The sequence below is a fragment of the Peromyscus maniculatus genome, chromosome 17, assembly GCF_049852395.1.
Source record: "Peromyscus maniculatus bairdii isolate BWxNUB_F1_BW_parent chromosome 17, HU_Pman_BW_mat_3.1, whole genome shotgun sequence".
Classification (NCBI taxonomy): domain Eukaryota; kingdom Metazoa; phylum Chordata; class Mammalia; order Rodentia; family Cricetidae; genus Peromyscus; species Peromyscus maniculatus.
Window position 1 is genome coordinate 32554099 of NC_134868.1, and position 14323 is coordinate 32568421.

General features: G+C 38.8%; 1 protein-coding gene across 2 annotated transcripts in view; it reads left to right on the plus strand.

Moving 5' to 3' along the window:
- Positions 1-6693: 6693 nt before the first annotated feature.
- The window catches only part of Mtmr7 (myotubularin related protein 7), a 124734-nt gene continuing 117104 nt past the window's right edge, over positions 6694-14323 (plus strand). The window contains exon 1 of one of the 2 annotated variants that reach the window (XM_042262875.2): positions 6694-6835. The gene's annotated coding sequence lies outside the window, so the exon portion shown is untranslated. The remainder of the gene's footprint in view (positions 6836-14323) is intronic. The other variant, XM_076553494.1, reaches the window with a different exon arrangement.

Sequence of the window (14323 nt, forward strand, 5' to 3'; positions counted from 1 at the left end):
TGAATTTACTAAGGAACAATTTGTTTTAAACTTCTTTCAGGTTCTAGTCATTTCCTAATTTGTGGAAGCATAACTGTAATCTTCATCCATGGTTCTTTGTAACTATGATTTTCCTCTCACAGAAACACGTACTTATATAATGTGTGTGTGTGTGTGTGTGTGTGTGTGTGTGTGTGTGTGTGTGAAGTCAAATAATGCCACAGTAGGCAAAGAAGGTGTGGTGATATATTGTGTACTCTAATAAAGCTTGCTGGAGGATCAGAGGACAGCCAGCCACTAGATTAGACACAGAGCCAGGCAGTGGTGGCACACACCCTTAATACTATCACTTGGGAGGCAGAGATCCATCTGGATCTCTGTGAATTCAAGGCCACACTGGAAACAGAGCCAGGCAGCAGTGGCACACACCATTAATCTCAGTACTGGGAAACACACACAACCTCTAAACAGGAAGTAACGTCAGGGCAGAGAAAGGTATATAAGGCATGAGGAGACAGGAACTAAGGCAGTTCAGCTGAGATCCATTCAAGTGAGGACTCAGAGGATTTCAGTCAGAGGATTCATGGTGAGGTAATAGGTGGTGGCTGTGGCTTGCTCTGCTTCTCTCATCTTTCAGCTTTTACACCAATATCTGGTACCGAGTTTTTTGTTTTTGTTTTTTGTTTTTTTTTTTTTATTAAAAGACCATCTAAGATTCGAACAACAGAAGGTCTTTATGTAAGGCTAAAAGTTTTATTTGTCAGAAGGATATATAGTTTTGAATTCATGTGCATTGAATTTCAGAACACCCATGTATCTGAAAAAATCAATGGGCTTGAGGGGGGAAATGGGCAGAAATATAATAATAGTAGAAAACTTTAATACTCATTCTCAATAGTAGCTATAATGTCCACATGATTAATAAGTAACATTACATTTGGCCAACACTATATTCTAAACTGTTCACAAGCATACATAAGGTGGGTTACCCCGTAGCAGTAAAGCCTATATTCTTCACAAATAGGTACGAGTATTTCTCAGTATTGATGAGAAATCAATGTTACACCATAGACTATGTTACACCATAGACTATCATAAACATTTCCAAAGACTGAAATTATATCAAGTATCTTTTCTAACTTGAAAGCAACTAAGCTAAAAATCAGTGCTAAGGGGAGCTAGAAAACACAAATGTGTGAAGTTAAACAATATGCTCTTGAATAACCAATGGGGTGGATAAGATCAAATAGAATCAGGACCCAACCAAAAGTAAAAACAGGGCATTCCAAAACGCATGGGATTCAAGGAAAATAGCACTAAAGAGGTTGTGCACAGCAACAATCAACACAATCAACACAACACAACAATCAACAACCTTACACAAACATAAGAATCAGTTAAGCCTAGGCTGGAGAGATGATGACAGTCCATAAAAGTGCCTCCTAGGGCCTCACCCTAGGAGTAAAAACAGTACATTTAGCCTAGGCTGGAGAGATGAAGACAGTCCATAAAAGTGCCTTCTAGGGCCTCACCCTTGATATGAGGGCTCCTGCCTAGTCTTACTGCATCTTGTCATGCAGTGTCTGGTGGTTATCCCTGGGAGACCTGCTTTTTTCTGAAGAGTAACTAAGGAACAGTAGATCCTGGGGAGAGGGGAGGTAGGGAGGAGCTTGAAGGGGAAGGCTGTGTTTGGGATGCATTATATGAGAGAAGAATAAAGAAAAAGAAAACATAAAAACTTTATGTAGAAAGCCTCCTTTAAAATGGGGGAGGGGAGACTCCTGCACAAGCCTCATGACTTGAGTCTGAGCCCCAAACCTCAAGGTAAAAGAAGAGATCCAATTCCTGAAAACTGCCAATCTCCACACTCACACCATGGCCCAGGAGTGTCTGTGCATACACACATACATCACACCACACATGCACATATGCACAGCAATAAAATAACAAACAATAATGATAATAGTAAACAGTAACAATACACATTTATAAAAGAATAAACTAAGCCTCAAATTAGCAGAAGGAAAGAAATCGCAAAAAAAGAATAAGGAAATAGAATTATAAAAACTTTTTGCTAAACTAAAAAGAGAAATGTAAGAATACTAAAATAGCATAAGGTAAAATAAACTTAGAAATGAAAGAGAAAGAATTGCGATGTGTGGTTCTGAAATCAAAAAGATCCCAAGGGCCTGTTACTAAAGCTACATATCAACAAATTGAATAACCTAGAGTAAATGAATAGAATGCAAGAGATAGCCATTTTCTGAAATTGCTTTACTATAATTATTAAAGCATAATAATTGTAGAAATGAATGGGATTCACTGTGATATTCCCACACATGTATATGTCATGCATTGGTCCTGTCCATACACAGTTCTATCCTTACCTCACCTTCCCTCTTTTTGCCTGTTCCTAGCTGACCACTTGGGGGATGAGCCATCAGGAAGCTCATCCCTGGAGACAACAGGGTCTCCCTCTTTTAGCAGCCACTGATTCCCTGCAACTCTTCACCTAGGAGTGGGACCTTGTGACATTTTCTCTATTCCATCTCGGCATGCCAACTGGTGGTGTCACTGTGTAGGTCTTGTCTAAGTAACCATGTTGTTGAGATTTCATGGGTACAGCTTCCCATGAAGCTAGGGTACATGGGGGTACATGACTGGAAGACACTCTAGTAGCAGATACCCTGGTCCTCTGGCTCTTAGAGTCTTTCCACCCTCTCTTCCATGATTTTCCCTAAGCCTTTGGTGTAGGGATTGCCTTACCAGTGTATAAATCGGAGCTTGGAACCCCATGGTCACTTATTCTCTCTGACCAGTGGTAGAGCTATTTAATAGTCTCTGTTGCAAAAGGGAAGCTTACTTGATGAGGGATGAGAGATACACTTATCTATGAGGATATGGATAAATATTTAAAGTACAGTTAGAAATGATATATTGGTTTAGGAAAACGACAAAAAATGAAAAATTCTTCTCTGGGGATGATGAGAAGAAGCTGGCTAGATTTGAAATACCAGGCAAAGATTCTCTTTTACTGAAGAATGGGCCTTGGTGCTGGGGGCACAGTGGTCCTTGTACTCACAGAGAAGCACTAAGAAAACCAGGAATGTCAATCACACAGAGGTGTCAATGGAGAAGATAAAAATAAAATACCTGAATTCCATCCAGAAAGTTGAGAGTGGATCTTGTTAGCAACCCAGTGGCCTTTTTGCTATCTGTGAAGGCAGGCCTCACCCATCTCTTCCTACAGAGGCAGACTTCACCCAAATTCCCTATGATTATCCAGGACTCTTCCCTCCCTAGACTGGCAACCATCCTTAGGGAAGATGTCACATGTACTTTATGGCCTCCTGACCTCTGTGCTATTGGTCAGAGATTCTAGGCCTTTTAGCTATAGAACCCACCCTCATGGTCACATGGACTTTATAAAAGAATTTCTATGTAGTCACACCTTCAGCTTTATTGTGCATCTGGAATTGGACTGATTGTTGCCTGGAAACCTTTTCCCAAATTGTACTGTTTTAAATATGCTACCAATGAATTGCCTGGCATTAGATTCCCCAAAGTCTGACTCAGGTTGACAAAGTCAGCCTGTACCAGATTTTCATTCTAATCTCTTCGAGGGGTTTACTGCTCTGTATGACACCTGCAGGGACCCTTTCACCTGTTGGTTATCCCCAAAATAAAAGTGCCACTACTGTATTCCTGGGGATATTGTTTGCAACTGGTCATTTTTGTGGTTCCTAGGCATCTCATCTGAGTAGAACTGTTCATTGATTTTCTGCTTTTGCAGCTTGCATGGCACCTTCTAATCCTATGAGCTCAACTGCTCAGGTAGAAAGAGTCTTGGTCAGTTCCAGCCTCTTGTGTCTGAAGTGTGTGCTGTCTTTAGAAACAAGGGCTTAGGTTCAAGTCATTAACTTCTTCAAAGTAATTAGGAAAGATGGGATAGGAAAGTTAAAGGGAACTACTTCCATTTTAAGAGTCTGACAAGCTACTCAAGAACAGAAAAAAAAGACCAAAATATCTCTCCCATTTCCTCTGGTTATGGCTTATTTTTGAAGTTCTTAACACATAAAATCATGTTTTCTAGTGATTTGGCTTTGAAAACATAGACTCACTGATATTCTTAAGTTAGTGGCTTATCTATTTTTTTTCACAAGTTACAAAACAGCCTTCCTAACTTTTTCAATTATTGCAGTAAAGTCAAGGGGAATAATATCCAAATAATTGACAATATCTAATAACTAAATATTTTAAATACATAAGGAGAATCATGTGTAGTTCTCCTCAAAGAAAGCAGGAAGTTACAACTGATCTGTTCATCAGTGTCACCTCAAGATTTTATTTTTATTCTTCCTTTTCTACAATAGTCTACAGCTAGAGTTTTTATATAATTGTTGGTCACTCACAATTTGTTATAAGCAGCATGGAAATAATGCTAACAATGACTCTGGAGAGTCATTCAGATTTGATATTGGAGTAAGGTGGCAGAGATTAGGAATTCTCCAGCTCCCCCAACATTTTAGGGCCCTTTACAAGAAAGAGGTGCTTTCTTGTTTCGGCAAAGGAAAAACATTGGAGTTGTTAGCAGAATGGGCCACGTGTGAACTAGTAACAAGGGTGAGGTTCACTCTATGGTGAGCTCAGAGGGTTAGTATGTATTACTACTACTGGATTCTATTACCAGAGAGGCTGGCCAACAGCATCATCATGCAAAGAAAGCCAAATCTCCCAGATTTGAATCTCTGCTGGAGTTTTCCTAGCTAGTCCTCCTGTTCCCCTTGAAAGTCCGCTTGCCAATCTGGGGATCATCTACAAAGGAAAGGTTTGGTCCTACCTATTTCTAGCATCTAAGCTTCCATACAGCCAAACTTCAGTGTACTCTCTAACTCTTCCCAGATTTTAAGGCAGGGGCAGGTAGGTGAAACTGTAGCCCTACCCAGGCTTAGTTGGCCAACTGGCTAATTCATAAAGTCTCAGTGTTCTGCAGTAAGGCTACCCAAGGTCAGAAGGCAAACACACATTCATGCATGTCCTCTGGAGCATTGTCCTAGCCCTGCCCCATTCTTAAGTGGCCAAATAGTGATCATAGAGATCTCAACCTGAAAACCTAACACGTGGCTCTGCTCAGCTACCAGGAATGACCATCTGTAGCATCTTCTGATGAGAAGGAACCACAGAACCCAGCCAGCTATTCTTCCCTACTGTGGAATCTAGCTGAGGGTTGTGCCATACTGTGTAGCACAGCCAGCAATCTCACCACCCAGAACACTGTTCACAGGCTTTCCCAACTAGACCTGGGTCTAATGAGGACTGTCTCTGTGCTCACCACAAGCCAGTCTAATCACAATTCCGAACTAAACTACAGAGGAAGGTCCTGCCACTCCCCAGGAATAGCAGGAATTGCAGGAATTACAGGAATGGCTGTAAGGATGGACCACTTCTTCAAACGTTAGGCATGCAAAAGTTTGGGAACATGAGTGAAACAATCAAAATAAACCATGTTCCAATAATGAGCTCTGCAAACGTGGATACCTATGAAATGACCGACAAAGATTTCTGAATAATTCTCAATAGGAAATCCTTGACAATGGAATTGACTAAGCAGAAAAAAGAATCTATAAACCCAAGGGTACATTTGACAGTATGTAGTCAAGTGAGGTTCATAACAGTGGAAGCAGGGACAGTCTCTGATTCTAACTGGCTTTTGGATGCTATTCTTCACATTGGGTTGCCTTTCCCAGACTTAATACAAGGCAAGGTGCTTAGTCTTACTATAACTTGATATGCCATCTTTTGTAGATATTCATGGGAGGCCCGCCCTTTTCTGAATAGAAACAGAGGAGAAGTGGATGGGGGTGGGCAGAGGGCAGGTGGTGTGGAGGAACTGGGAGGAGAGGAAAAGAGGGAAAACTGAGGTCGGGATGTATAAATAAATAAATAAATAAATAAATAAATAAATAAATAAATAAATAAATAAATAAATAAATAAATAAATAAAAGTAAAATAAAGAATAGAGGCCAATGACAATTATAAGGTTTCTCTAGGAGATCTACATTTGGCAGAATTTTATGATGGAAACATGCAGAAAGCATATTCAAGGCAAGAATGCTGCGAGTTCTCCAAACATGGGAAAAGATGACCGCTTTTAGGTACAGAGAGGCAGGAGATCGATCATCAGTTCAACCCAAAGAGGAATTCACAATGACACATCAAAATCAAATTATCAAAAGCATTCAAGACTATTTCCTACTTTCTCTTCTATCAGGTTCAGAGTAACTGGATTTATGTTGAGGTCTTTGATCCACTTGGACTTAAGTTTTGTGTACGGTGACAGATATGGATCTATTTGCAGCCTTCTACACGTTGATATCCAGTTATGCCAGCACCATTTGTTGAAGATGCTTTCTTTTTTCCATTGTACAGTTTTGGCTTCTTTGTCAAAAATTATATGTTCATAGGTGTGCGGATTAATAAATAAAAAATAAATTAAAAAATAAATATAAATAAATAAATAAATAAAAACAAATTATCAAAAGCAGAAAACAAAATACTGAGAGCTGCAAGAGAGAAGTGTGCCCTACCGTCCCTTGACCATGTCACTATTCTCCTGCTGAGGGCATCGGGTGCCCTGTGGGTCAGAGTCAAGTAGTTGGCCAAGAGTAGAAGCTGTCCCACACGTTTCCCACTAGACAAACATGCCTCTCACTTTCAGGTACAGTTTGTCCCTGACTTGTGTTTCAGAGGTGTTAGCCGAAGGCAACTGGAAAGACAGCTATATAATGAGTAGAGCTTTGTCAGAACCATCTACCAACAAAATGAAGTGTTTCACAGCCTACAGATCAATAAAAGGTAATAAAGGGGGGCATGTTATTCAAAAAAGAATAGTTTCAGAACATTTCTTTATCTGTCTCAAATATGCTGTTTAATTTTTCACTTGATAGATTAAAACTGTGTGATTTTTCTTGAGGGTTAAGAGAGCGTTATACCGAAAGGATAAAGAATCAAGCGAAGCTTAGTGGACACTAAGGCAAACCTATTGGATTGTCTATCCTGTCTGGCAACCCTGGGATTAGCAATGTGGGGGGGGTGTGGAGAGGTGTGGCTGGCAAGTTGCCATCATCGCTTTCTATCTGGTGTTGACGTAGGCATCAAAAACCTGTTGACGAGTTTGATATGTTGGGCAATCTTAGTGATAACTTAGTCATTAGGCAACCGTATGAAAAACAAATTGCCAGTGTCTACCAGCAGATTGGTCTGGAGTCTAATAAGATTTTGCTCCTTACGGTGGCAGGTGTGTGTGTGTGTGTGTAAAGTGAGAGATGCTTTCTTGTCAATGACCCATCCGTGACAAATTCTTTGTATCAGATAATTAATAGTATTTTGATAACATCCTGGAAAATCAGTGTTAGACGACTAGTAAATCATGTGTTTGGGGAAATAAGGGTCATGGTATTCAGACTCTTCACTGTCATAACAAATATCTTAAAGAAAAAAAAATTTTTAAAAAATATTCATTATTATGGTTCTTTGTGTCACAGTTTTCTACGCATAGTTGGGTAGACCTATTGCTTTGGGCCTGAAGTGAGGCAGAAGAACATCATGGAGGCTAGAGTACATGTCAGAGGCTTGACTCATGGCACCCAGGGATCAGAGAATGCTAGGAAGAGCCGTGGAGGAAGACAAACCCATAGAGACCCATTTCCTTCAAGTAGACCCATTCCAGGTCACCTCCCAATAGTCAACCTGTTCAGATTCTGAATCCCTCAATGAACTGAATTACTGATTAGGTTGGAGTGCCTATTCCTTTGTTCTTTGTCACCCGGAAGAATGCCAGCAGGCTCTGTGATCGATATCTTTTAAATTGGTGTGATTAGAAATAATATACCCACGTAATAGTAAATCTGATATTGGGCTTTCAGAATATTTAAAAGATTTTAACTGCTTAGGTCATTGTTCTATAAGTGCTAACTATAAAATAATTCTTGCCCACCTTTGAAGTAGTTCTTATCAATAATTGATTCAAAATTACGAAAGAGCAAACTGGTAGGGTAGGGTAAACTGTAGCGGTACTGGAGAGATCCCATCTGCTTCCTTTAGAGCATCACAGATGGTCTTCCAATGCAGCTGTATTGCAATCAAACAGATTTCAAGGATTTCCAAATGAAAAGTTCATCACACATCTTAATGTGGCTTCAGAAGATCCCACTATGTCCACCCAGCATGCTTTGCCTCTGAGCAGCGCTCTGAAGGGCTAGTCTCATCAGGTCATCTTCTGAGTAGACAGTGATGGCCTTTTTTTTTTTTTTCTTTAAAAATCTTCCACAGATGAACCTACAGGGTTTTTTTTTTCAAATACATTTGAATATTTTGTCATTAGTTTTCTTCTTAGCTGTGTAAGATAGAAGTGAGATAGAAGAAGAAACCAATATTTGTGGTTAGGAAGACTCTGGTTTTCAAACAATCTACGAAAAAATAACCCAACCTCTCTAAACTTCAATTTGTTATTTCAAAAGCAACTAAAAAACTAGTTTGAGGATTGTAATATGAGTTATATGAGAAAATAAGCATTTCACCTAATGCATAATACATTCTCAAGAATAGTATATTTTCCCTCCATTCCTATAGCTAGAAGGGCAGTATATTTACTTATATTTATTATTTCATTATATATTTATAAGGTACCAACTTTGAGCTAGGTAATATAGTGATCATGTCCTCTTGGGACATCAAGCTGAGTGGAGGAAAGAATAAAATAATTATCCAAGTGAATGTGTATTTACAAAGTCTAACATAAACACGAAAGTAAAGTGGAGTATCCTGCACACTTTTATTGCTGGACATACATCTCTTGGTCAGCTGGCTCTTTTCTGGGCAAGTATCTGGATTAGTAATCATCCAATACATTGTCATTGTCCTAACTGTAGTTTTATGTGATGCTTTCAGGTCATATTTGACTTTTTTGAAGTGAGATAGGGCCAATGCTTGTTTTATAAAATGTAGAAAATACACACAAAAGTGTATGAATCCATTTGAAAAATGTAAACAAAGACTAATGTCATTAATGCTTATTAAGAAACTGTCAAATTCAATATCAATTGATATGCTAATACAGTAATACAAAAAATACAATATAATACAATAAAAAAACTATAGACAGACTCTCTCCTGGTGATGAGCACCCCCTGATTATCCAGCACAAAGTAGTCTGTCCTGCAATCATGAATGACAAGTCACACTAAACAGACTTAGAAGGTTTTATTTATACATTTATGCACATATCTAACAACAACAACAATAATAATATAAGCTATCAATTTGAGAGAAGATGAAGGAGGAACATGGAATGAGCTGAAGGGAGGGGACATGGGAGCAGTGGGGAGTGGCAAGGGAAGGGGAAGTGATACAGATATATATATTGGTTTTTCGAGACAGGGTTTCTCTGTGTAGCTTTGTGCCTTTTCTGGAGCTCACTTGGTAGCCCAGGCTGGCCTTGAACTCAAAGAGATCCGCCCGGCTCGGCCTCCCAAGTGCTGGGATTAAAGGCGTGCGCCACCACCGCCCGGCCGATACAGTTATATTTTAAATAAAACTTTTTTAATAAAAAAAAATACAGACCATCAGATTGTTAGCTGATTTCCACTTAAGAGACTACACTGCTTTTGCTTGCACTTAGGGTATCCTGTAGCTGATCTTACCCCATCACATCATATCAAGCATGGTTATTGTTGATGCTAAGTTGAGTTCTGGGTAAGTGAAACAAGAATTAGAAGGCAGATAGTGTCTTCCTATCAGAGCTCTTATGCAGACTACATCTAAAACCATGCCACCGTGACCTGTGTAGTGTCCAGCATGCACTCCATGTCTCTTTCCCAAGCACCTGCAGCCATGACTGAGCCCAGGGTTACTTACTCAAGCCTGCATGCATGTGGTGACGTTCTAAAAGCTGAAGGGAGGATTTATTTAGTCAGTTTAAAAAATAGCACTTTTTTAAACCTAGGAAAGCATTCCAGGTTTTATCATATCAGCACGTATATAACACATTTACATATTTACATATTATATTCGTGCTCTTTGTTGTAAAAGTAATACTATCTAGTGTTGGGATTTCTATATATTATGCATTTTCCCTTTCATTACTTAGTGTTTTTTTTTAATTATATTAATGACATTTTGGTTTTTCAATGGGTGTCTTTGGTTTTATTAGATTGTATCCATATTTTGGGGCTAATATCATAAACATTTCTTCCTTCATATAGCTTTTTTCTGACTTCAGATGGTATCCTTAAAGGTCTAAAACAGAGTTCTTGGTTGACAGTTTGGGGAAGAGATACAGCAAGCTGTCTTTTATTAACATTGTGTCTTCAAACTGCATCTAGAAAGATTTGCCATCTTCCATGTTTCTGTTTTTAACTTCTTATATTGAAATAGTTGTAGATTTGCAGGAATCTATATGTAAATACACTGGGAGGGACCATTTACCTTCAACCAGCTCCCTGACTGTATTGTCTTCTGTGGGTAAAGCAAGGTTTATATACTAATAATTATCTAAAGCTCAAGAAGGTGATATTCATAGAATCTACAGAGTACATTCATATTTCACCAAACATGAAATTGTATGTGCACTCTGTATCCTATCTTTCTCAGTGGGTTTTGTTTTTGTTTTTGTTTTTCGAGACAGGGTTTCTCTGTGTACTTTTGGTGCCTGGTCTAGATCTTGATCTGTAGCCCAGGCTGGCCTCAAACTCATAGAGATCCCCCTGGTTCTGCCTCCCGAGTGCTGGGATTAAAGGCGCCGCTCCTGCTGCCGCCGCCCCTGGCACAGCCACCGCCACCACCACCACCCGGCTTCCTAGTGTTTTTAAAGTTGTATATTTTACTGTTAACTTCACGATCCACATTGAAATTTTCTATAGAGTTTGGGACTGGAGTTTGAATCACAGGTGGCTTTTTTTTTTTTCTGGGACGGGGGGTTAGGTGGTACTTATGGATGTCTAATTCCTCTAGAATAATTTATTAACAAGAATGGCTCTCTCCTATTGGTTTGCTTTTTTGTTCCTTTATCAAAAGTAAATTGGACATGTGTTTATGTGGATCTGTGTCTGGGTCTCTAATTGGTTCCACTGCCCTGTGTGCCATCATTACTTCAGAAGTGCAGTCTTTTTGTTTGTTTGTTTGTTTGTTTGTTTGTTTGTTCGTTTGTTTTTCGAGACAGGGTTTCTCTGTGTAGCTTTGAGCCCTTTCCTGGAACTCACTTGGTAGCCCAGGCTGGTCTTGAACTCAGAGAGATCTGCCTGCCTCTGCCTCCCGAGTGCTGGGATTAAAGGCGTGTGCCACCACCGGCTGGGCAGAAGTGCAGTCTTGATGACTGTGCTTACAACTCTAGGATTGTGATCCCTCCTGACTTAGTCTCCTTTTTCAAAACTGCTTTAGCTATTCTAGTGATTTTGTTTTTCTATATAAATTATAGAATAACATTGTCTATATATATATATATATATATATATATATATATATATATATATGTCACTAGATTTCTATAGGGAAGGTGCTAAAGCTGTAGATCAATTTAGAGAGAATGGGCATTTTTTACTATGCCAAGTCTGCCACTCTAGGAACACAGCCAGTTTCTCCAACTTTTTTGGTCTTCTTTCGTTTCTTTAATTAACATGTTAACATTTTTGTAGTAAATGTATAACACTTATTTTGGTAGGCTTATACTTACAAATTTAATCTTCCTTGGAGCAATTTTAAATGGTCGTGTGTCTAACTTTTGGGTGTTGTTTTTATGTTTCACAACTCCACTGACTTCTCAATTTCTAGAGTTTTTGTTTTTGTTTTCATTTTTGCTTTTGTAGATTTCTATTTTCTGTGTAGCTTATCTGATCATCTGCAAATACAGATAATTTCTTTCTTCCTTTGTAGAGTGAACGCTTTTGGTTTTTATTCCTTGTCTTATTATCATGGCTTGGACTTCAGTGCACTAAGACTAAGAATAGTCACAACATGTATTCTTAATTTGTTTCCAGTCTTAGAGAGAAGGCAGTCTCTGACCATCAAGTATAATGTAAGAGGGTCACAGATTTTTTTTTATTTTATAATTTAATTTAATTTTACATATCACCCACGGATTTCCTTGTTCTCCCCCCTCCCGCCCCCCCATCATGGATGTTCTTAATGTGGGTCAGGAAATATTCTCTATTACTGTTGAATTGAGGGGTTTTTTTTTGTTGTTGTTGTTTGTTTTGTTTTTTAAATCATAAATTGGTGTTGGATTCTGTCAGGTTATTTTTGTGGGGGCAGGAAGGTCAGTTGACATAGCCATATAGTTTTTTCTTTTTCTTTTTTTCTTTTTGAACTGCAACTGTTTTTTTGAGATTATAATTACAAATTACGCACTCCCTTTCATTCCTCCAAACCCTCCTATACATCCCTCCTTCTACCCTTCAAATTCGTGGCCTATCACTAGTAGTTATTGCATGCATATATGTATAGGCATATACATATGTATTCCTAACAATAACCTGATCAGTCTGTAGAATGCTACTTGTATGTATGTTTTCAGGGCTGGCCATTTGGCATTGGACATCAAATTGATGTCCTCTTCCCTGGGGAAGACCTCCTCTCCTTCTTTCCCAATTGCCAATAGTTCTTTGTGTAGGTTTAAGGCCTCATGGTCTGCCCACCATCGAGTTTGGTGTGTCCATTGGTGTCACCCTTGTTCAGCACATGTTTGGGCAGTCATGTTGGTAAAAATTCATTCAGATGTAGCTTCTGATGCCACTAGTAGACACACTCTACAGCAAACTCCCTGATCCTCTGGCTCTTACAATCATTCTACCTAATAGTTGTTGTTGTTGTTGTTGTGTGTGTATGTTTTAACCTTTCTAATATGAGTTATACAAGTTTATTTTTAAAATATTGAACCAGCTTTTAATACTTGGAAAAATTCTGCTTGATTTTAGTGCTTAGTCTTTTAATCCATTCTTTGCTGAAATTTTGTCAATTTAGAAGTTTGTATCTAAGTTCATGAAAACTATTGGCTCACTGTTTTTGTCATTTTTGTTCTTAGATGTATCACCTTTGGCTGGTGGTAACAGAATAACAATGTCCTCTTTAAAGTAATTCAGAATGATTCTTCCTTCTAGAAGAGATTTGTTGAAGTGGTGTTAGTTGTTTGGATAGTTGATAAATTCTTCAGTGAGTTTTTTGTTTTTTGCTTTTTGTTTTGTTTTGTTTTGTTTTGTTTTGTTTTGTTTTCGGTGCCTGGAAAATTCTTTCTTGGAAGCTTTGAAGATACAAGTTCAATTGTGTTAATCTTGTAGAATTGTTCCTGTGATCTGCTTCATCTTGTCTGATGCAGGAAGTTTGTGTAGTGTGAGGAAGTAAGGAAAGAAGGAAAGGAGAAAGCATTTGTGTGAAGGCGATATTCACAGTGGTATGCCAACTCTCCAGAAGTAATACCCCTGACAGGTCTCTCCATTACTCTCTCACTAACAGAGTTCTCAAAGTCACAGACACACCATTCATTACAGACACAGTTCTGAGTGGGCAATTGTGACAGTAGCTATCAGTCAATATGCATAATTTAGAAATTTTGGTTGTATGTTTTAAAAATGATGATGTGTGCTTCAGATTTTGCAAGGCACATATGAACAGTTACATATGGGTACTAACCAGTGTCAAAAGACCCAATATTTGCTAGGTATTGTGTCTTCCAATGATGTGTTGTGATGAAAGCATTGGATTCTAGAGAGGCACTATTGGGAAGTGGTAGGGTCTTTGTTTGTGTGACTGTTTTCACACAGCTAAAGGGAAATTATCCATATGCCCAAACATACAGGGGAAATTATGCCCAATAATTGATCAATCACAGTTAGAAGTTCTTGGGAAAAGAATAAATTCAGAAGGCTACAATAGCACACAAGAAATTCACTGCAGGAAACAGCTAATACATTCAAAAGGCAATAACACCCAAACACGGTTGTGATATTTTGGCTTCAACCTCCACCAGAGCCCTTGGCTCTTATGGGTCAGCTTTGTCAATGCTGCTGAGTTCCTACTTCAGATTTCTGTGTTTCACAGCAGAATTTATTTCTCAGAAAGATGGGTATAAATGCAAATAAAACCGTGGCTGATTGTAGGTAGGGAAAAAAGTCCCCACGCTATTCTATCCTTCCTCTTAGACCCTTTGGAGCAATCAGACCATTGTGGTCAATAGTCTTTTGGTGCCACAGCTTCAAAACCACAGCCACTGGCTTTTCTGTGGTCTCCAGCCTTTCTGGAACCACAGTCTATAAACATTCTAGTCACTCAAAGTTTCGCCTCTTTACAAGACAA